Source organism: Zonotrichia albicollis, chromosome 2 (assembly GCF_047830755.1).
Source record: "Zonotrichia albicollis isolate bZonAlb1 chromosome 2, bZonAlb1.hap1, whole genome shotgun sequence".
Taxonomy (NCBI): domain Eukaryota; kingdom Metazoa; phylum Chordata; class Aves; order Passeriformes; family Passerellidae; genus Zonotrichia; species Zonotrichia albicollis.
Genome location: NC_133820.1, coordinates 17,759,470 through 17,783,673, shown reverse-complemented (window position 1 = coordinate 17,783,673; position 24,204 = coordinate 17,759,470). Strand labels below are relative to the sequence as shown.

At 40.8% G+C, this 24,204-nt stretch overlaps 1 long non-coding RNA gene across 1 annotated transcript in view; it reads right to left on the bottom strand.

Moving 5' to 3' along the window:
• Positions 1 to 24,204, bottom strand: part of LOC141728123 (uncharacterized) — a 112,559-nt gene that overhangs the window by 80,439 nt on the left and 7,916 nt on the right. The window contains exon 3 of the long non-coding RNA XR_012578836.1: positions 12,264 to 12,369. This is a non-coding gene — a long non-coding RNA (uncharacterized LOC141728123). The remainder of the gene's footprint in view (positions 1 to 12,263; positions 12,370 to 24,204) is intronic.

Sequence of the window (24,204 nt, the reverse complement as noted above, 5' to 3'; positions counted from 1 at the left end):
ACAGATCTGTGATGAAAATTAATGACTGTATTATGAAGCAAATGATACCAGCCACCAATTATTTGCAGCTCAAATAAATGAGAGGCACCCAGAGAAAATTCCAGCTAAGCTGTTTGGATTCTGCACTTTCCAAGTGGAAACACAACTCAAGCACTGAAACACTTGTAGGGTAAATTTTATATCAGGTGTACACAGGTCAAGCCAACCCAGACCCTGCAACATAACAAAAAGGTGGAATTCCCAATCATTCATCTTATTTTTCCTTTCCAGATGCACTGAGCTACCTTGGGCAGGGAGATCCAGCTCCTCACCAGTGACCATCAAACAGCCCTGCTGCAGCTGGAGGAGTCTCTGAATGGCAATTCAGAAAAAAAAAACCCAACTTGAAAACTCAGAATTGCCCTGGAAACCCCAATAATTCTCCACAGCCAGGGAGGAAACACAGTCAGTGTTCCCTCCAGACTGAGGACAGCCTTTGTGAATGCCCCAAAGTGCCAAAGCTGATGCCCTCAAGCCAACACTCCAGCAGAAAATAATGCTGCCTAAAAGAGGGGAAGCCTTGCCTGACAAAGCAGGAGCATGAAATGGATTTATCAGAGTGGGAGGAAAAGGGTGATAATGAAGAACATTTCAGTGAGACCAGCTTGAGAGAGATTAACATTCAGTGTAAAAAAAAAAATAGATTTAGAGAAAAAAAAATCACAGTGAAGTGACTGCATTGGGAGAGGAAAATGTGCAAGATCTTCAAGGTGCCATGTGGCCACATGTCTTTACCAGCAGAGCTGGTGGAAAACCCAAGTGACTGAAAGGTAACTGCAATCAGCTTGTAAAACAGGAGAAACTTCTTCATTAGGGTCTCAGACTGAAATAGGGTGGAGATGGCAAAAGTAAAAGAACACTTGAGACAATTGGAGCAGGCAACAAAACCATCTATCACATCTATCAACTTTAACAAGAAGGCAGAAGTATTTCTTCCCCATGTAACCTATAAAACACGCAGCTGCCACTCAAGGAAACTCCTGTGCTATTTCAGAAACATTTGGTCTAAAAGATGAAACTTTCTATCTTCAGATAGACTTCTGCATAAAATAGCAAATGTAAGGGTTGAAGATCGATAATATTTTCAGAATAAAATATTCCCCAGTTCAAAGGTGAAAAATTGGATGGACATATTTTGAACACATGACCACTGAGGAATAATTGTAAAATAGTCTTCAACAAGCAGCTAGCAGTCAAAATTCAGATGTAAAACCAGAATTGTGTAACAAGACATTTAACAAAATGATTTTTTTAATGGACTTTTTAAATTATACCTGTTTAGTTATTAAGCCATTGCATCTTTTGCCTGGCCTTGTTGTTTAGTTCTTTATTCCCCCAACCTTTTGGTTCTTTATTCCCTAAACCTTTTGATAAATTTCTGTCCTAACCTCTGACTGCATTAAATGTGAACAGTCTGATGAATATGAAATCTAGGCACACATTCCTTTTTTCCACTGAACAATTTCAACTCTTACTGCTAATTACAAAATTCAGGCCTGAGTGCCACTGCTCACTAAGTTATTTAATGTCTGTGCTTTTTAGAACAGCTACATATTTTTCTAAAACTTCATTTTTTACACCATACTGCTCCCCAAAACCTCACACATAAGTTTGATTTAATTCTAACTACCTAAGAATTTTCCATCTTCCTAGTTTTTTATCATCCATAAATTTGATCACCGCCTCACTGTGTTCCAAGGCATTAATTAATGAGACATACAACACAAAGAAATTTCTGTGGGACAAAACTTTCTTCAATCTTGAATCATTAAAATGAAATAAAACCTGACATAATTGTTGAACCAGCCATAAATCAGCAATATATTTAATTAAGTAATTCACCTGGCTACAAATTCTCATGAATTTTCTAGGTTTTGCTGAATCAAAGGAGCTACAGGAGACTTCTTGGAAACACTGCTACCTTTTAAAGGCTTCAGAAGTCATTACAAGCACTACTTCCATTCTCCTCCATTCCCCAGCCTCTGGAATACAAAGCAATTCTATTTTAGGCTGGGATTTCTAGGTCTGTTTACAGGGGAGAGAGGTTGGGGGGGGGAAATGTTTCTTTCCACAGACTTTGTTAAATAAAAGATTTACAAGATATTTTTGCAAGAAATTAACAGAATCATAGAATTGTTTAGGCTGGAAAAACCTTTAAGGCCATCAAACACAACCATTAACCCAGCACTGCCAATTCTTCACTCAAGTATGTCCCCGTGTCTCAAATATCTGCAGGGACAGTGACTCCACCACTCCACTGGGCAGCTGTTCCAGTGCCTGATCACTCTTTCCACGACATTATTTTCCTAATATCCAATCTAAACCTCCCCTGGTGCAATTTGAGGCCATTTCCTCTTGTCTTGTCACTGTTACCTGGGAGAAAAGACCAACCCCACCTGGCTACAATCTCCTTTCAGGGGGTTCTAGAAAGCAGTAAGGTCCCCTCAACCTTCCTTTTCTTTGGGAGCTAAAATTAAGAAAATCAGGGTTGATGAAGAAGAAGATGAAGACTGATGAAGACTGATTCTTCTCCCATCTTTGAGAGAGATGAATGTCTTAGGCTAGGAGGAAACATTGCCCCAGAGCAGCTGCTGTGTCTGGATGCTGCGGGTCCCTGAAATTCCACAAACCATCCAACAGAACCCTCCTGCTCAAAAACATCTTCACCACAGCCAACAAAATCTTACACCTTTACAGACTTAAAAATTTAACAGGCAAATACCCACATGGGAATGAATTTGAAAAAACAAAGTTTAAAAAATTATCAGTTCTTGGCTTGTCTCTGTAAAGGATCATATGAATGTTTATCTGGTGAGGAAATATATATTAAATTGAGTGACCCTCTCAAGGCATTTGCCACCAGCAAGATGACACAACTCACTACTTCTGGGTGCTGCAGCTCCTTGAAATTCCACAAACCATCCAACAGAACCCTCTGTTCAAAAACATCTTGACCATGGCCAACAAAATCTTACACCTTTATAGACTGAAAAATTTAACAGGCAAATACCCACATGGGAAAGAATTTGAGAAAACAGAGTTTAAGAAGTGGTCAGCTCTTGGTCTCTGTAAAGGATAATGTGAATGTTTATCTGGTGAGGAAAAATATATTAAACCGAGTAACCCTCTCAAGGCATTTGCCACCAGCAAGCTGGCACAGCTCACTACTTCTGGATGCTGCAGCTCCTTGAAATTTTACAAGCCATCCACAGAACCCTCCTGCTCAAAAGCATCTTCACCATGGCCAACAAAATCTTACACCTTTACAAACTTAAAAATTGAACAGGTAAATAAATACCCACATGGGAAAGAATTTGAGAAAACAGAGTTTAAGGAGTTGTCAGTTCTTGGCTGATCTCTGTAAAGGATAATATGAATGTTTATCTGGTGAGGAAATATATATTAAATTGAGTAACCCTCTCAAGGCATTTGCCACCAGCAAGCTGGCACAGCACAGCCCACTTAGGGTAGACCAGCTTGCTCTGACTGAACAAACAAAAAAACTTCTTCAAACTTCATAAAATAACCCAATCTGGGTCAATGGGGAGAGCATTGTTATGTCTATGTGTTTGATATGCTGCTAAATATTAATTCCAATTAGAAATGGTTTCTGCATGGGGTAAAGCAACCACAGAGATTATGTTTACATGTGTCAGGAAGCACCAAGATGGATCAAAATTAAAAAAAGAAACTCCACCCATAAATTTGATGATTAAAGATAAAACTGCTGTGAAGCAAAGAAACAACAATCAGAAAAACAAAACGAGAAAAGAAGGCATATCTAAAAGTTGAAAAAGCAAATTGGCAAAGGTTTCAGGGTGTGAAATTAGAGGAGCTGGAATTTCTGTGCATTCTCAGGAGGCAGCAGGACCCAAGGCTGAAGGAGGTGATGTCAAAAGTTGTCTGTGCCTCACCACTGGCTCTAGAGAGACCTGATAAGCAATTTCTGATTTGCTTTGGGCCCTGGCTTCCATCTTATCAAAGGTTTCACAAGAGTTTACAACTTTCTTTGTGAGCAACACAGACTTCATACAACCAAAATCTGAATCAAAGGCAGCATGTGACTTTCATTTTGACTTCAGAATTATTATTATTTTTATTATATAGTGCACAACCACCTCAATAATCAGGAACACTAAGAACTATCCAGATAAAACCTAACAAGTACAATGAACTATTTGTAAGGCAACACAGAAAAATTACAGTGCCTGACACCTTCCCCCCAAAAAATGAAAAATACAAGTGTAGTTGATGATAAAAAGGAAAATAAAAAGAAAGGTATGTATGCACAAGCTTTAAAATACTGAAATAAAAAACAACCTGTTTTCTCAGAGGATCTTGTATTAGAAAACTGTAACTGAAATAGTTTCCAAATAACTGATTCCACTCAATTAAAAAGAAAAACAAAAACACACAGCAGTGTCCACTTTCTAAGACAACACTGGAATAAATAATTGCTTGGGAAATATGCTATGGCTGGTGCATCCCCTAAACCACTTAAGGCCACACACTACAGTTTAAAGTATGATTTTAGATAGATATGAAAGCCCAGCCCTCTGACTATGTTACTGGTGAAGTTCAGTTCCACAGTGCCTGGTAACAAATTCTTTTTAGAGAACAATCAAACCTTGCTGTGATCTGTGCTGACCCAAATCCCCTTCAGTGTCTGACTGCCACTGGTTCAGCTTCATTACCTCACTATATTAATTACTGTATAAAGAGAAAACCAAGATTTTTCCTATACTTTTCCTTTCCTTGCGTATAACATTCTACCATGGAAAATTAAAAAAAAAAAATTACTCTGTTTTGCTATTGTTGAACAAATGGGAAAATTGAAGGCCATTCAAGGGAATCATCAAAATAACTGAGCTAATGACAAGACTGATTCTTTTCCCATCTTTGAGAGAGATGTGTGTCTTAGGTGGCAAATAATTAGGTAAATAATTAACCCTTTCTTTCAAACAGACTCTACTGCCTTAATTTTGTAATTTGCAAAAACCCCATATAATCTTTTTGCATGACTCTTCATTTTATTTCAGAAAAATCTGATTTTAGAGGTTTTTTTCCTCTAAACTGAAGAATATTTTAGTCTCATGTTTTAATCTGACTCTCAGCTTAACAGGCAACTATGGAAAACTTTGTGGGACAATCTCAACTTTAGCAGGAAACAGACACTTCTCCATGAAACTCTTAAAAATGGGTTTAGCTGCTATTGTCTTTTCATGTATTTTTATCTTAGTAACACTGGGGGAAAAAAAAGTGACCTACAAAAACCTCTAGAAAAATGAGATCTGACAGTAACATATAGGATGTGTATATTCAAAGGCCAGCTTTGACTGAGGGAGGCCAGTCTGCTGTGCTTCCCTTGTCAGTCAGTGTGGACAGAGAAAACCTCGCCCAGCAGGTAATTCAGAGCAGAAACCAGCTTGAGGTGCTCCTCATCACCCACTGGGGAAGCTGAATTATTGTACAACCCCAGGGACCCAAGGAGACAAATATTCCTGGATTAACCCTTGTGTTCCCGGCACCATTCCCTCCTGTGACTCCCTGTAGGGCGCAGCAGTGTTCGTGCTGATTCTGTTGTGTTCACACCAAGATCTACCACTGGGAGACTCTTCTTTGATTTCATTTATTACTGGGTTGGAAGGCTGCACAAGCCTGGTTTCATAACTTCTAATGCCATTCTCATGTCTAATGGTCAAGTTGTTTATTCTGAATAACCTATTCTCTCCAAGTTCTTACTCAGTTCAAGTCTAACACAGTTTTAGTCCTTCTACATTTGGATAAGGAGCAAGCCTAGGTGTAGCCTCTCCATTTTTATAGGAAAGGAGATTTCATCTTCCATGTTGAAAATCTGTATTTTTCATTTTATGGTATCAATAAGCATTTTATCCTGAACCAAAATTCTCCAGTTTTTTATCCTGTATTTTCCATTATATTATATTGATAAGCATTTTATCCTGAACCAAAATTCTCCAGTTTATTTTTGCATATAGGTTTTTAATTCAGTCCCTCTGAAGAGAAACTGCAAGGGATAACAATTTACTTTGAACAAGGACAGAAGTACAGCTGAATGCTGATACTCCAGAGCTAAGAATCTTAATTCCCTTATATAGGCATTAAACTCCACATATCACACAACCAAAAAGGCTGAAAAAGACCTCCTAGATCAGAGAGTCCAACCTTTGGCCATATCAACTAAACCACAGTGCTAAAAAGAATGTACCAGTGTTTACTATACCTCTACTATACTAAAGGTATAGTAAAGACTGGTACATTCTTCAAAGAAAATTTAACTTTTTTTGCTTTGGGAAGCCATCAGGCCCAAGAAAATAAAAAAAAAATCTGTCCTTCTCAACGTGTTTTCCTCACCAATATTTCTGTTATGCATCTGGAGTGGCATTTGGTCAGCATCTTCTGTACAAGATTGCAGTTTTTCTTCATTTTACATATTTATAACCACATTCAGTCAGGCCAAAGATACACCTGTCCTCACATTGTGTCTTCAGCAAAGGCTGAGAGCAGAGGTCTGGGAAGAGCACCAGGACAGGAAAAGCATGCAGGGATGGACTCTGGGATCCCTCTGCAGCCTTCAGGGCCTGAGCTCTGTGTTCTAAGCAAGAGTTGGTGCTTTTGCACTGAGTCCACACCCAGATAATCCTGCGGCACATGCAGTGGCTCACAGCTAAACTATGCACTATGAAAAAAACACCACCTCTTGTTCTGAATCTGTCACCTGATAATTTTAGTTGATCCCCTCTGGGTCTTGTACTACTTAATGAACATTAATGAACATTCCCTGCACTTTTTTTTTCCATTACACTCCTATATAGATTTTTATCATTTTCATCTTTTGCTGTTTCTTCGCCAGTTTGAAGGTTCTCAGTCTATTTAATTGCTTTTTATCATCACTGCCACCCATTTCTAGTTCTGTCATCTCCCCCTTTTTTTCCCTAATTTTTCCTTTAAATCCAGGGCTCAGAACAGCACTCTGAGGTCAAGACAAAAGCACAGGCAGTTTACAAACTGGCAGAGCAGACTTCTGCTCTGTGAGCCATTTTTCCCTAATTTTTCTTTTTTTTTTTTTGACCAATCCCAAACACTTGATCAATGCTTGGATTTGGCATGATAAACTCTCTACATCACTTCCTTCCATGCTAATAACCTAAACAATGGCAGGATTGTTCTCCTCCACATGCATTAATTCATAGCACCAGCAGCAAGCTTCAGCCCCAGTTACTGAGCATGACAAGCTCCCACTTGGGTTCTTCATAATTGACTTTCATTTATGCTGCTCTCATTAACTTAGAATCATTCTGCACTCTCCCTTCCAGATCACCAAAGCATGCTGGTGTTAAACTTAGCACGGATCCATGAGTAACTCAATCCATCCCTTCTGTTGAACAGGACATTTATTCATCTTTTGGCCAGCAGTCCAGGACAAAAAAAAAAAAAAAAAAAAAATTCCTCTTATGTCAGAGCAGTTTCATTTTGCTCAGCACCTTTGGTGAGTAGCTCTCACAAGACTCCCTGAAACCCCTGTGTTGTGCATCAGCTAAATCACACTTACAGCCTCAGTGAGCAGTGCCTTCAAAGAACTCCACCAGACCTGAGAGACTGTTCTGACTCTTTCCTGGTACACCGAACTGTCCATGAACACTTCAGTTTTCTCCTCCATGGTATTTACCAGAAAACTGGCTGCTATGAATGCCAGTCAAACTTGTCCTGTTCTTTCCCACAGGCTTTCTGGAAGCCTTTTTTAAAAACTGGCATCACCTTTGGCACCCTCAGCTTCACTGCTGCTGTGAACATTGTTATCTCACATGCCTTTAGCTACAGGTGCAATATGCCTTGAGCTTTTTAGAGTTTAGTTATCTGTTGGACCATTGGCCATCCCATTTCTGATTGTTTTGAAAGAACTTATGACAAGTTCCTCTGCCTTTTACAAATCACATATCAGGCTTTGACTTGTTTTACTCTATATTTTGTGTTTATTTTGCATGAATTTCACTTTTTTAAAATTTTTGAATGAGTTTTTGCAAAGTATCTTTCTGTTCCTTACATCTCCCTCAGCCATGCTAAATATTCCTCAAAAGTTTTTTAAAGAGTCAGAGAAGCAGTTTTTAGGAAATAGGCATTTTTTTTCTGAGTCTCTCCAGAATGGCTGCAAGCATTTTATTCTCTTGACAGATCCTCTCACCAGGCTGTCCACAGGAACCCTAATCAGTGTCCTGCTTGATACCTTCTCTGTGGTAGATGTGGACTGCCAATAACTCACTGCAGAACTAAACCATCAATCCCTCCATTTTACATTCCACTCTTCCAATATTTGCATAGAAACCCTTCCATTTTGTTCTGCCTGCCTGTCCTTCTGTGCTCCTGTCTAAACAGAGCCTAATTTTCCAGCATCTTGACTATTCTCTAGATGCCCTTCATCAACTTCTGCCCCACACTCTTCAGCCACAGCCAGTGTCACCTTGACCTGTGTGCCTTTCCTCATGCAGAATATTGGGATCACACTGCAGACTGATGCTTCTCAGCTCTTTATTCTTCACCATGGAATTCATGGGCTGCTTCCAGCACTCTTTTGGGAGCCTTTATGTCACCAGCACTTCCCCACCACGAGAAGACAGCCCAGCCTCCCGTTGCTGTGTGCCACTTTGGCATGTGGTTGGGAGGTCACCAAATGCTCCCTTCCAGCACTGGTTACAGCAGGAGATGTCTCTCCATCACCTGGAACCAACACCATACAATGGAATTTTTAGGGCAAAAGGATTCTTGGTCATCACCTGACAGCAAAGTCTCATCTACAGCATGAGATTTTTTGGACATAATTTCAGGGTCATTTCTCCTTCGCAGGATTGATGTCCTGCTGCATTACAGCTCCAGTGGCAGCCTCCCTGGAGACAGAGGTGGGAATACCTGCCTGGAGGTTTGCTTTACACTTTTGCTAATTGAGAGTATTTTCCTCACAATTTGCATGTTGTGACTTTCACAAGAGTTCAGTTGCATTAATCTGCAATGAGCATCTTGCAGTGTCATAACTATTCCTCTGGTTTAACAGCTGCTTTAATACTGTTGAGGGCAAGTAAATGCTTCTTTCTATGTTTTTTTTTTTTTTTTTTTTTTTTTCCTAACTGGAGATCTGATATCAATCTCTAGCCTGAGAAGCCAAAAGGTTTAGACTAAATGGCCTCAGACACACTCCTTGTGTTTTAGGCTTATTCTCATTGAATTCCATCGAAATTTTCACTTTGTGTCTCTCCCTCCAGAGACTTTAATTCAGGCTGTCCTCATCCTTCAGGAAGACATTGATTTTCTAAAAATCTCAAACCATTCTAGTTATTTTCTAAAAATCCTTCTTTAATACTGGACTGGTTGGTGCTTTTGAAAGTTTAAAGTATTTATTTATTTTGTGAAATGTTAATAACTTCTCTGCCTTCCATTCAGCATCTTTAATCCATTCCTCAGGCTCCCACAAACCATTTTCAAGACAATCCTATGAAAGTAAAGAGTAAGAAAGTTTAATTTTTCTTGTGTAACACTGGTATCATTAACAGCCATTTCTCATAACTGCTGGGCAATCATGCTTTATAATCTAACAGATCACAGCCACTTTATGATAGCATGAAAGGACTGATTGTGCAAGCCCTTAAACACTGCTTCCCTAGGACAACAGAACACAACCAGCCACAACTTTTAGCTCAAAACAGAAGCACAGAATTAGTTGTTTTTAAGATGCATCCTCTTCTGCACTGCTGAGGGAAGCTGTACTTACAAACACACACTTCACCAAATCAAAGAGCATTCTACATAACCAAGACTTGCTGATTCAAAGTGGGACCTCACATGTTTAAGATTCCAAATTTAGATTTCTTACTATGAATTCTACTTTCAATTACCCCAAGTCTGCTGCATTTTGTTGGCTCTTATGTACACAGCTTTCGACACAAAAGAAGTCTTGAGAGCTTCCACACACACATGCTGTCACTGCTGTATTTATAGGCAAGATGCTCAAACATTTGCATTTTATTGTAAGGGGTAAATTGTGCCATACAGTACAGAAAAAATTCAATACTGATTCACAAAACAGCCCTGATTTTTCAGCTGATAGAAAATGGTTCTAGTTTCCTTTCCACCATCAAATCTAATTTAAAGTAACCCACTGTAGTGCAAATACATCAGATACTCAGTAATCTCCTGTAATGGCAGGGAAATTCATCACAAATTGCTGAATGTTATGAATCATCTTGTGAACACATAACTGCCATACACTGAAAAAGGCGCTTTAACAAGTGATTTCATTCATTTATGTCAATACTTCATAATTAGCACAGAGAAGTGTCTGTAAATTGAACTCTTGAGCATCACACTGCTTAGTTACCATTTTTTTAAAAATATTTTCAGCACTTGATGTAATGGAAGACCCCATTAAAATTTTGTGCCAATGGCAAATGACATTTTTATTTTCTCTTCTAAATGTGTTAGCAGAAGCTAACGAACTGAACAATGTTCAACAAAGCCATAAGCATATGCTGACCTGTACTACATAAACAGTTCCACTGACTTTATCAGGGATATTAATGTGAGTTTTTGATGGATATTCAAACCCTGTTGCTCAATAACATATAATAATAAAAGAACTATTGGTTTATATGGAAGCTAGTGCTGATGCTCATTCAGAAGTAACAGCTGACAAGACAAACACGACAGCCAGATGCTTAGAAGAGCTCTCTTCTGCACACCAGCCTGAAGATCCAGATTTAGCCACCTTTTCATTTGTAAGTGAAGAACTTTGAAAGCTTTGCAGGGTATTCTATCCAAGGCACACAGAATTTTGAAAGCATTATGATGTACCCAAAACCAGAGATCAGGGTCTCACTATTCCCCAACAGAGACTCAGCTTTTCTACAGAGACCTTACAAATTTCAGGGCTTGAGTGCCCACAAGGCCACGCCTGAACTATGGTTTCCTGGTCACTATTTAAGCACTAGGTGGAAATAATTAATAATTTCTACTTGGACTCCATAATCTCAAGATGCCAAGTCACTATGATTTAACAGTTTACTGGTGACAGCTAGTTGGTTGTACCTATGGGGCGCACAGCCTTGGCCCATTTTTACAGCAAAATAAATAATTCTCTCTGCAATTTCCTTTGCAATTGGGCATAACCCAAACCATGCCCAAGGCCAGCTCCTGCACAGGGGCTGACACAAGGTGGCTTGGTCATCCATGGGAATCTGCAGTAGAACCACGTTCTCTCAGGAGCAGCTGGAAGGTTTAGGCAAACTGCTCCCCTAGACCAGAGAAGGAAGTGCAAGACTATAAATATATCCATGATCATAGTGATAATTCCACTTTGACGCTTCTTACCAGGGTAACTTCCCACTCATCAGTTCTAAAAAATCCTCAAGCCCCAGCTTTGAGTTTGTCTCATCCTCCATGGCTCACCAGGAATGCAGAGCCATGGACTAATTTCTACAGGCTGTGCACACCAAGGTAAACATGCAAGAAAAGCTTTGCCTTACTCTAATGTTGCTAATTAATGACCAAATAATTATTAAAATAATCTAATATTTCCCTGTGCTTTGAAATAGGAGACCTAATCTTGAGCTCTTATTACATACTGCTTATTTTTGCTTTTATTTCTTAATTGAAAACAGTGTTGCCTTTTTTTTTAATTTCACAAGCTTTAACCCTTAACAAGGTATACAGATCTCCTCTGGACACTTATTTGAAATTACATGTAATTTTTAATTACATCTTCTTAATTCTGCAATTTTCCTCACACTTTCAGTCCTTCAGTGCTCATTAAAAAACTTTACTGATAATACATCCAGACACACAAACTTGTCTCTTGCATCTAAAGTTTCCAAGGATATCCAGACCTGTAACTGCTGCTAGGTTAATCAATACAAAATGTATTTATTTAAAGGGATAAAAAAAAAATAAAAACAACTTGAGGCTACTTAGTGTTCCAATTCTCAATAGTTACAATAAACCATAAAAAGTAGGAAAATCCCACATCTCCTTCCATACCTCCTTCAAAGTATTTTTTCTCCTTTTAGTAGTCAAATATAGATTTTTCCATGACATTTTGATTAGGCTCTTACTGTGAACACATTAAGTGATAATTGGTCCAAAAATACTTATTGAGGCAGGAATATCAGCATACAGTAAATACCAGGAGCACCATAGGCAGCTGCATGAATCACTTCACATACCTGTGGTTTTCCAGGTTCCTGTGCTTAGTCATGAGTACGCTCTTCATAGTCTCATACACAGAACACAATTTCTGCCAATTCTTGTTCTTGGCTTCTACACTGCCACCTGTAGTCACACAAGAGAAATTAGCAATATTTTATGCTGCAAATCCTATTAGCACAATGTTTCAGCTCACTTGTTTTTCTAGACAAACATTCTAAAGCGTCCCCTTTTGTAAAAGGTGCATTTCAATATTCAAACCAAGTTATTCACATTTTTCTCTTTAATATGTTTGAAGAAAAAAGAAAGAAGAATCACCACCAAGCAATCCCAATTCATTTTAAACCAAGAAGACATTTAAAACTCTCAGACTCTTTGCAGATTTTTATTTTATCCTCCTTGCTTGGTGGACACATCATAACCTTGACAGAGCAAAATGACTTCTGAAGTGGCAATGAAAAAAAATCTGCACTTAGTTCCTTGGTAAATACAAAAAAACCTAATTGGATTTGTTCTACCATCTGAAAAATGAACATAGTTTTACAGAAACATAATATCCATGCTCAGCTTGGTTACCTTATATAGGTTACAAGGAAATGTATGCAAAGAAAAATTTCTAGTATTTGAAAGCAAATACTTCTCTTATATCTTAGAGAAATAACAGTGATCTTGAACTTTTTATACAATGAAAACCATTCAATTTATTCCAGGCTTACTGCGCTTTGAGCAATATGCCACAGATAACAACTTACAACAAAATAAGACCTAAACACAGTACGCCCAGAGACCTCACGTTAATCCTTCCCTGAAAATGTAAAAAAAACCAGAAGATTCATGCCTTCCTAGAAAAACCGAAGCTTCCTGGTGCTCAGAGCACGGGTTTCACCGAATAGCGAAGTTTCGGAGTACAAGCTCTGGGGGAAACCTGGCTTTTGCACGCACATGCCTTCTCCTCTCCTGCAGCTCAGAGCTGCTCACCATCCCTGGGAGCCGAATGCTCCCTGGGAAAACGCTCGGGAGCCGGGAGCGGGCAGGAACAAACTCGGGAGGCTCCGGGCGCCCGCACCCTGCGCTGCCCTACGGTGCAGCCGCCACCAGAAACCTCGCACTGAATGGAACAGAAACCGAAATCAAACGCGATTTCCAAGAACAGGTTGGTCTTAGAAAAAGAAAAAAAAATAAAACCAAACAAAAAAAAAGCAACAATCAAAAAGCAAACCTGAAGATGATATAATAAAGAAATAAAATTCCCAAGCGCCGACGCACGCGTCCAGGTAGCGCTCTCGCCTTCCCAGCAGCGCCGGCCACTCCCGGACGGGAGCGGCTCCCCCGGGACGCGGTCACCATCCCAGCCGGGCTGCGGCCGCTCAGGTGCGCCGGGCACCGCCCCAGTGCCACCAAACCATCCCCAGCCCGAGCCCCCCGAGCCCCCCGAGCCCCCCGGCCGCACTCGGCTCCGGCGGTGCCCGGGCGGGAGCGGGCGCTGCGCACCCACCTGCGCTGGCCGGGCCGGTGCCGCAGCGTGAGGCGGCGGCTGCCGCTGGCAGCGCGGCTCCCCCGCTCGCTGCTCTCCGTGCTACTGCCGCCGCTGTGCAGCCCCGCGGAGCCGCGCGTCCCGGAGCCGCCGCGCCGCCCGGGATTCCTGCGGGAGGGCGGGCGGGAGGCAGCGAGGGAGGAGGCGGCTCACGGCTGGGCACAGCCTCCCGTTCCCCCGCCGGCTCTGCCTGCCTCCAGCCCCTCCAGGCACGTTCTGCCGCACGGCGCCCGGGCGGACCCGCAGCGCGCACCTCCGGCCCCTTCCCTTCCCTTTTTATCGCGGGGCCGCGGCTCCCGCCGCCGCTCCCGCCGCCGCCGCTGTCGTGCGGGGGGCTCGGCATCCGCGCCGGAGCCGCCTGCGCACGGCCGGTCCACCCCCGCCGCCGCCGCGGCCGCGCTCGCACCGCCCGCACCGCCCGCCGCCCACCTGTCCGCGCCCCGGGCCCGCCGGAGCCGCCCCCGCTCAGGCCCCGCTCCCCGCAGCGGCCTCCGGCACCGCGGGGCTCTCTCTGCGGCTCCCCCGGCTCGGGGCTCTGCGCAGGAAGGGAGGGAGGAGGTGGCGGTGACGCTCCCGCGCTGCCACAGCGGGGCCGCGTCCCACCTGAGCCCGCAGCCCTCGGGATGCCCGCAGCCCCCGGGATGCTCGCTGCCCCTGCGATGCCCGCTGCCCCTGCGATGCCCGCGGCCCCCGGGATGCCCGCAGCCCCGGGATGCTCACTGCCCCCGGGATGCCCGCTCGCTGTCCCCGGGATGCTCACAGCCCCTGGATGCCCGCAGCCCCGGGATGCCCGCAGCCCCGGGATGCTCTCTCGCTGCCCCCTCGCAGCAGGAGCTCCGGATGTTTCCCGGCTCTGCCGCCCAAATGAACGAGGAGTCTTGGCCGCTCCAAAAGAATTGACGTGCTCAGGAACGTGCTGGAAGCCCAGTTGTTGATGGGTCTCTCTCTGGCAGCTGGCGTTGAGAGATAACCTAGAGGGAGGTGGTGGGCTCGTAAAAATTTGAGTTGCAGTGCTCAAAAAATTCGGGGAAAGCAGCAGGTAAACAGAGGAAAGTGTTAGGGAAATGTCTGTGTTGTAACTAAAACTGCAGCGCAACTCGAGGTTGGGCACGTGCCGTCTGAGCTCTCGCACTGGTGGAAGAACAGCTCATCCTCTTGAGCACTTCTCTCATTCTCTTTTGTCGTGTGTATTTGCATCTTGGAAACATATGATGTATTGAAATTGTTGAATTTGTATCTTTTTGTTCAAATGGATGATGTTTGCATTGAAAGTGTGCCCTAGCACAACCCAGTAAAGGAGCCTTGGGAGTAGTTGGGTGCATTGGTGCAGCGTCACACCAACTGATACCATTTTCAAATTTGTGTAATAAAAAAACACTCTGTTCATTCTTCCCACAGCAATAGGTTCCGCTTTGTTTAAGACAATCTTTACTTTTCCCAAATGTTTTATTCTATCCTAATATTTTGGGATCAAACCTTTTCAAGGTAAGCCAGAAATCCATACAGTCATGTTAAAAACTGTGGTACCACCCTGTAGTCTAGACATATTAAGAAGTAAGCTACAAAAATAAAATCGCTTTTCTTCATTTAGTCTTCTGCAGAATTAAGGTTATTTTCAGTTCCTCTTCTTACATCTCATAAGTGAGACACCAGACTACCTGAATATTTAATGAGTAGTAAACCAGAATTCTGTAAAAGTAGAAAATATAACACACATATTTTGATAGCAACATACACAGGTATTTATCTGAGAAAAGTTTGTACAGTTTAATTCCACTAGATTAATAAACAGCAATTATATCTAATCATATCTGCAGCCGTTCCTAATGTAAAAATATCAAAACCAAACAAAGCTTATACTAAAAAAAGTATAAATTAACACAGTAAAGTTGAGGATAATAACTGATACAGGCATGTAGAAATTGTTTTTTTAATGTACCTCATCCAAGAAAACATTCCTTGTCTTTCCCTTCAAAACCTAACAACCTAGTGGCACATTGGTGCAATAATTTAGAAAACAATATGAATATTGAAAATGGTTGTGCCATAGCTCTGCTTAAAAAGGCATTTGTTAGACATACCGAACAAGCTTTTACAGCTGATAAGGAATAAAATTTATTTTATCTCTTGATTGTGTGTTTATCCTCTTTCTTTTGAGCTTATGGTACATGAGACAAAATTGTTAAGTTTTTCAGTTTTACCTCCTCACCTAAATTTTGATTAATGCAACTACCAATATACCAAGAGTTATCAACTGGTGAATATCATATGACATTCCACAATTATCCGCAGTGAGGTCTGCCCATGACTTCCGGGGCTGTGTCTCTTCAAACAGTACCTCAGCAATAGAAACCACACTGACATGCCTCCACTGCAGAAGAATACATTTTCCACTAAGCCCTTCATAAACATAATGTTTTGTCAACAGGTGTCTTTCCTATAACTGTTACAAATGCATTAAATGCTGGTAGCAAGTTCTTGTCTTTTCACTGAAGCATGGCCAGTGCACACACTGTTCCCTCTGCAAAAGAAGTCATTGTTCCTTTCAGCTCTTACACAACACTGCTGTTAAATCCAGCCCATCACAGGAGAAATGCTCTCTCAAATCCTATTTTCAAACCAAGAAAATAAGCATTTGGTCACTTAATAATGACTATTAATCAGACACTATCATACTTGCCTTGAGTGAGTGAGATGAAGAAAATTGGATCAGTCATGCACAGACCCTTTCTTTCACCTCCTCTCCTCTATACCACCCACCTCCCAAACAGATCTGTCTTTTTTTCTTCAGCAATTCAGGCTTGGAAGAATAAATTCCATTGTAACAATGATTCAGAGACAAACTGAAAGCCAAGTGAAATATTGTTCTCCCAAATCTGACAGGAAAACTTATAGGATGGAAACACCCAGAAGATAAAACCCAGTTCTCTTATAATACGCTCCAGAAAGCATTACTTATCACTGTCCCCTCGTTCCCAAAATATATACATCAACTAATGTGTTGCTGTAGTACTGAAAATTTCCAGTTTTCCAGATGATGAGCTGTGACTCAGTACTCCTACTGATACATCTCAATGCACCATCCATTTATTTTATGTGCTGGTAAATCATCTCTCCCTCTCCTTCCACCAGAACTTGCTAAGAACCCTCCTGCAGGTCTAATCTACCACACCATGTCCTGCCCTGCCCATCTGAGCCCAGATCAGGTGAAATCTCTTCTACTCCAGTGTTTTTCTGGTCTAGCTTCTTGTTTCAGTTGCTACCAAGTGTGCTTACAGCTCTAAGAACATGCAGGTCATAATCTTAAACTTTTCAGGCTGGACTACACCCTTGTCAATTGTCTAGGGAAATCTGAACAGTGGGCACAGGAATCTTTCACTTTGTGTCAAGGGAGTTTGTAGAAACTACTTTGGAGAAAATATGTTTTGTTTTCGGTACAAGCAAAATCCCTTCTAAGAGTCAGTGAGGTGATGAAGCCAATTTTGATCCATTTATCATCAAAAGAATGATTTCGGTCTACTCTAAGGAAACCAGAATTTGGCATAATAAAGGCAACAGCTGGTTGAGGAAGAATAACAGTGTGGGCTCTTTGATATTCACAGATGAATGCAAACAATCAAAGACAGAGTTAGGATGGCACATGATGTTTCTGAGTGGTAGGAAGGAGTTAAAACTGTTTCATGAGCCCATTTATCAAGAACCAATTGTCTTATAGGAAAACCATCCATTGCCTGTAATAGCAGCAAAAAAATACCCTATAAAACATTTAGTATGCAAGAATAGTGTGATAATGAGAAATCTGTGTTAAACAGTCCTTAGGAACTATGCAAAATGTAGTGCAAGCAGCTGGAAAGTTATCCTAATTTCAGGGAGTCCTCTTGCCACAGTTTGTTATGTACACTGAACATCAGCATGGAGCAGTGAAGGTATTTTAATACCTTCAAATTCTGCCAAAGCTCTGCAACATTCCCCAATGGGCATCAGACACAAAAACAGGCAGAGCTATAGAGTAAAAAACCAGTTCTAGTTAAAACTATTGATTTAATTTTAACATCAGCTTGGAGACATTCATTAGCCAGTGAGCACTGAAATTTGCACCAGAGAACTTCAGAGCTGGAGAGGAGATGAAATGCCCTGACATGGGATTCAGAAGAGCAAAGGAAATGAGCTGGCAGTGGGAAGGAATTGCTCATGGTGGTGGTGGGAGATGTGTGGCCAGACTTCTGCAAGGCTAAGGAAATGTTATAATCCTGCACACTACATCTGAGCAAACACAACTACAAAGGCTCAGTCTCCAGCCAAGCCAGAAAATCCAGGAGGCAGCTGATCAGCTCCCCCAGAACAAGTTCTCCCTCGAAGAATCTTAGCTGAAATCATTGGGAATGATTAAGAGTTGCCTATAACAACAACCAATTTCCTCACGTTACATCTTTCCTCCCCAGTAAAATTATCATCCTTCTAATAATAGGATCATCAGGAGCCTTTTTCTCCTTCTTTGGAAAAGAATAGCTGAGAGTTATGTTCAGTCATAAGATGTTAACAAAACCTGGACAGCATTTTAAGGCAATAGGCTGCTTCAATTTGATGGTGTTACAATAATTCCAAGCTCCTTGTTTTGGAGTTAAAAACTATCCAACCATCAGGACAAGAAAATGAGATTTCCCTTCACATCAATTTATTCGTTACCAACTATTTCTGGTCTCTACTCAATGAATATGATAATGCCAGCAACCATCCAGCTTGAGCAAAGTAAGGCTTGAGTGTCAATTACATGGAAACACAATCATTTAATGAAACCCTCCCACTTCATCTACTGAGCTTTAAAGTATTTCCCTTGCCATCTCTGTAGCAGGTTCATGATCAGTGCTGCTTGTTAGCTAAACACATATAGAGTAGAATCAGTCTTATTTCTTAGGATTGGTCTGCCCAAACCCTTGCCATGTTCTTCTCCAAGTGGATTTCAGTAGATCTCAATTCACTTTTTTCTCCCCTAAAGAATACATTAGTTTGCTGAAACCCTCTTCAAGGAGAAGCCAAAAAGCAACACAGTTTATATTTAGATTCAACACAGGTTGAAAAAATGCAGTATTTTTCATCTAAAAAGAAGAGCTCTGTTCCAACAGACTGGGAAATCATTACAAGTTTTTATCTGCTTTTAAACAGATTGTAGCTAATATGGGCCTACAAATTAGATGTCAATGACCACATAACTCCCTGGGAAATATATTCCTTTTTGTCTACATCAACCATTGAAGCCGTTCATTAATCTGTTTTCTAATGCAACCATTTCCCTGGACCAAACCTATTTAGAGACACCACCGGTTATTAAAAGCATTTGCAATAAAACTGACATGCATTTCTAAGAACTGCTGTGTAAATCAATATAATTTCTTAATTGGTTAACCAGATAGCTGCCACGCTAATGAGTCACACAGAATTACAGAGAATCACTGGGTTGGGAGAGACCTTCAAGATCATGGAGTCCAATCCAGCCCCAACACCTCAACTAGGAGAGTAACTGCAATTCTCTGCAAACATCACTTTCTGCCTGATTACACTTCTTCAACCACTTCACAGCTGCACAGGAAGAAAAGTTCCAGCGCCCCTTTTTCTGCTCTCTACAGTCATTTCAGCTCATAACGTTTGGTTTGGAAGGACAGTCTGCTAAGGAAGGCAGGAGCCTTCCCTGAAATGGAGAATGTAAACCCTCCCCACCCCTCTGAATTGCTATAAATTTTAAATTATGGGGCTCTCAGGCAAAAGTATGGGAGCAGGAAATAACAGTTCTTTAATAGGGAAAAGGCAAAAAATAAAGAATAAAATAAACAATGCAGTACAGTAGAACAACACTGACAGAGTCAGAACCCAGCTTGACACCCTGTGGGTCAGATTTCAACATGTGGACTGTTCATTTTCCAGTAGTTTGGATCTCTTCAGAATATATTCTTAACATTTATTTGTAAGGGCTCTGTCTCTAACTACCCATGCAATATATCCATTTCTAAAGTGAGGGGTTTATAACAGCAATGAATAGGATGATCAGATGACTGACTGCCTAAGGAAGAATTGTAGAACATCTTGGAAAGAAAGCACTGGAGAAATCACAAATTTTATATATGCAAGTGCCAAACTTAATTACGGGTCAATTTGATGTAAATAAACTCCAAGATCTTTCCATGATGATAATCTGAACTCACGGGTTGTGAAATGGAGTTAACTCCAATGCAGTGTTACTCACTTGTGTGAGTACTAAACACTTATTGAAGAGACACCTTCCAAGATATGAGTATCTGATGCACCTAAATGATAAGAATAAATATAAAACATTGAGCTAGACAATCTAATAGAACTCTTGCAGCTGGGGCTGCATTTCAAAGGATAAAATACAGTTTCCTCACTGGCAATTGTTTCAGTTAGTGGAAACAGTTTTGTCAAATATATATTTTTTTGAGAAAAAGAAAAGGCACTGATACAGCTTTCTACAGTTTCCTACTGGGTAATTTGCCACTGTTTGAGGCAACACAGTATATATCTGAATTGTCTTTTCCCCTCTGTCAATTCTACCTCATTTACTGCGATTTAAGTTTTAATGTAGCCAGTTCAAGAAGGAAGAGTCAGCCTCAAAGTTCAGATTGTGATTTGGATCACAGCTTCCCCAGAGCCTGCTGAATGAAGTGCCTTTGGTTTAGGATCCTCTTTACCCTCCCTTTCTGCTATTCACAGCCAGGACAGGGCACAGAAGGAGATGACAATTCCTATTTTGCTTCTGATCGAACCAGGGTTGCACTCCAATTCCCTGCTTACTTTGAGAGCTGCATCCATGAAGAAAATTGACAGAGCTGTGGAAAATTGTACAGGAATGCTACCTAAACACAAGCTGGACTTCAGATTTAAGAGGAGTGGCCCTTTGCCAGTCATGGGTTTTTTCTTTGCTCTTCCATGCTGAAGGGGTGTATCTCAAATCTGTTAAAACAGAGTTTATTCTTCATGTGAGTAATTTCATCCCTAGGTCTAATACAGGGTTGGAGTTACTTTCCTGCCTACATTTAATCATGGGCTCATATGCCCCAATTACTTCACAGGTGCACAAAAATATCAGGATGAATAAAATTCCCTACATGTTGTTCAGCATCTTTTTTCAACACTTCCACGTGCTGAGTTTTCATTTGTTGTTAGCAATGGCTGATTTTTAAGCAGGCTACAGTATGAGATGGAACATTTTATTGCCAATTATAAGATGAATTAATGACTCCTGAAAGCAGGTTGGTGAAGTTAGGAGGCACTGACCAATAACCTTTTCATCAAATAAGAAAATTAATCCACAAAAAAAAAAAAAATCCCAAACAAACAAATTCAAAATAGCTCCCACAAAAAAAAAAAAAAAAAAAAAAAAAAACCAACAAACAAAGCACCTGAAACCAAAAACCCCTGAAAAGAAAAAAACCTAAACCAAACCCAAACCAAAACAAACAAAAACAACACAGGAAGAGCAAGAACTTGCAATTGCTCTTGCAAATTGCAAGACTTAAAAATAAAATCTTCAGGCTCTGTCCCTCTCCTGAGATTAATTTTCATAAAGGTTAAATCAATACCATCAAGGGAAAAAAAATAAAAGCCAGAAAAAGAATGAGACAAAGAATGCCATCACAATTTCTGTTCCTCAGAGTTGCTGTGGATCTTCTATTTATTGTCCCAAGCAGTGCAGGAACAGTGAGATTGTGGATGCCATGGGAATGTCTGGGGGTCTGTTCTGGTCCCCCAGCACAAAAGGAAGCCATTTCCCAAGGCCCCTGAGAGATTATTGCAATGAATTTAATTAATAACAGCTAATAATGCACAAAGATAACCTGGTAAAGGACGTGTACAAAGGAACTTAATGTCATCAGAATAAAGCATCATAACTGCCCTTTTTGGTTTTATACTCCACGAGACAGTTCAGGATCTGATTTCCTGAGCTTGCTGCCATGCAGGGCCTTTAGAAAATGTTGGAAATTCAGCATTTACTCATAAGGATTTCCTGAGGGAATCTTTTATGTGGACAAAACTCTCTGTTTTCCCAGAGTCATGGAGTGTTTGGGGTTGGAAGAGACATCTGGAGCTGCTGGTAGCTCCATTCTATGGATTATTTTAAAAAATTTCTTGGACATGAAGAAAAATGTTTATATTTACACTTAGCAGATAAGAAGATTATGAAAAGCATTAACAAACAGCACCGGGAATTTTCAGGGAAATTAATGACTAGCCAAGGTTAATGGCCCTCAGCTTCACACTGGCCCATCAACTCTCCCAGTCAGTCATTAATTCCCAGGAAATGCCTTGTGCCTTGATTGTTATTGCTTTAATACATTAAATGCAACTTAAATTGAAGGCTTGACTTAATGTTTAGCCACTATAAAGTAAAATACAAGGAAATGTTCCCACTGGACATACTCACTGTCAAATATATTTTCGTTTACCTTTTTCTCTGTAGGCATTTAAATAAAGGAATTGAATGCTCATTGACCAATTTGCTTTGGTTTTGCTACTCACAGTAGTACTCAAGGAATCCTCCAATCTTCTTTGTCATTTATTTTATATTTCATTAAAGATAACTTATCTGAGTTCAAATTTGATTGAATGTGCGAAATATAAATTATTTCATTTAATGATAAGATGAGGAAATTAAAATTTGATCAGAAGTAGTTCTGTTGTGGTTCATTAGTGCCATACTAATGAAAAAACTTGCAGAAAAAAAAAAGACACTATGACTATTTACAATATCCAGCAGAAAGTGAAAAATCAATTACTATTTTGGCCTGAAACCAATTGAAAGGTGGAAATGTGGTGGTGCCAGTTTTCCTTGTGAAATTTCTGCCATCATGACCTCCACCTCAGGGAAAAATGCTGTGGACAGGATGATGCCAGTTGTCCTTGTGAAATTTCTGCCACCATGACCTTCTCCACAGGGAAAAATGCTGTGGAGAGGAATTTTTTGTGCCATGTTCTGATAAACCTGAGTTGGATTTAAATTTTTTTAAAAAGTCAAATAAAAAAATTTCCACTAGCTAGATTTAGTGTGAATTCTGGTCTGAAAGCATGGTTTCCAGCAATGCTGAAAATGTCCCGATTTTTTTTTTTTCTTGAGACATTTTATTGTTAAAATTTTAAAATTTTTACTGTATTTTTCCTGTAAGAATTTTAAAATTTTTACTTTTTTTTACTGTTAAAATTTTAAAATTTTTACTTTTTTTTTACTGTTAAAATGTTGAAATTTACATGTCTACTGGCGTGTTACTCATCACATATGCTTGACCACATTTTTAAACACAGCTAGTTCATTTTCCTTCAACACGTGAAGAAAAAGCTGATTTCTTCAACATCGCACTCAGACTGTCAGTGCTTCTATTTCATTCACTGGCTTCTATTTCATTCATTTACTTGTTGCCATTGTGGAAAGCAGTTGCACATGGGCTGAAAAGGCTGTTCCTGAAACTTGCTTTAACATTTCACAGCCAAACCTGGTTCCTGGTGCTGCTCCATTGGAGCCAGCAGAGTTATGATGGGGATAAAGCTGAAATATAATGTGCCTGTGTACTAAGGTGAGCTTTGATTTGATGTGCACATAAAAGCACATCAGAATCACCACTGGATTCCTGTATTAAGTTTTCAGGAGTCTGGGAAATGTCATGCAGTCACTGTCATGCATTCCTGAAGACAGTATTCACTTAAAAGTCCTTGGGATGTGAGATGATGCTAAGTCAGGCCAAAAAATGAGACAAAAGCTGCTTATAAAGGGATTCAGGCTATTTAGTCTCTGTTTTGACTGATACTTGCTGGATGAGTGGCATGGTATAAGTCACCTTATCTCTGCATCAACTTTGCCAGACTTAAAATGAGAAATCTCATAAAATAAAATTTAAAAAAATGTTATTGTCACTTTTAATTTGATACTCCCCACTAGCAAGGCTGCCAAGGCAATGCTTGTTGTGTAACTCTGGGCTTCAATCAATTTCCCCTTCCCTGGGATCAGAGGCTGGGAGGATGCAGGAATTGGAAGCACAGGATGGAGATATCCATGGTCATGCCATGGTCCCTCTGCTCACCCATGGTTAGCTTTGAGCTGCAGTGAGGAGAGCAGCCAGAACCCCAGGGGGTCACCCACAGCCTGGATTGTTGCCCTTGCACAAGAAGGAGCTGGCTGCAATGATAATGTGGTTAAATCTCCCCAAAGGCCCAACCCAGCACTGGTGAAATAAATGCACAAAATCTGGGCAGTGTGCTCTCATCCCACCCCTGCAGAAGGGGAACTACAAAAGAAAAGCTACAGAGCAAGAGTGTCAGGCACCCTGAAGGAAGAGGTTTTGCAGCATCCTGAGACCTCTGCACAGCTCTGCCTGCAGGTTTGGGTAAATCCATCCATCCATCCATCCATCCATCCATCCATCCAT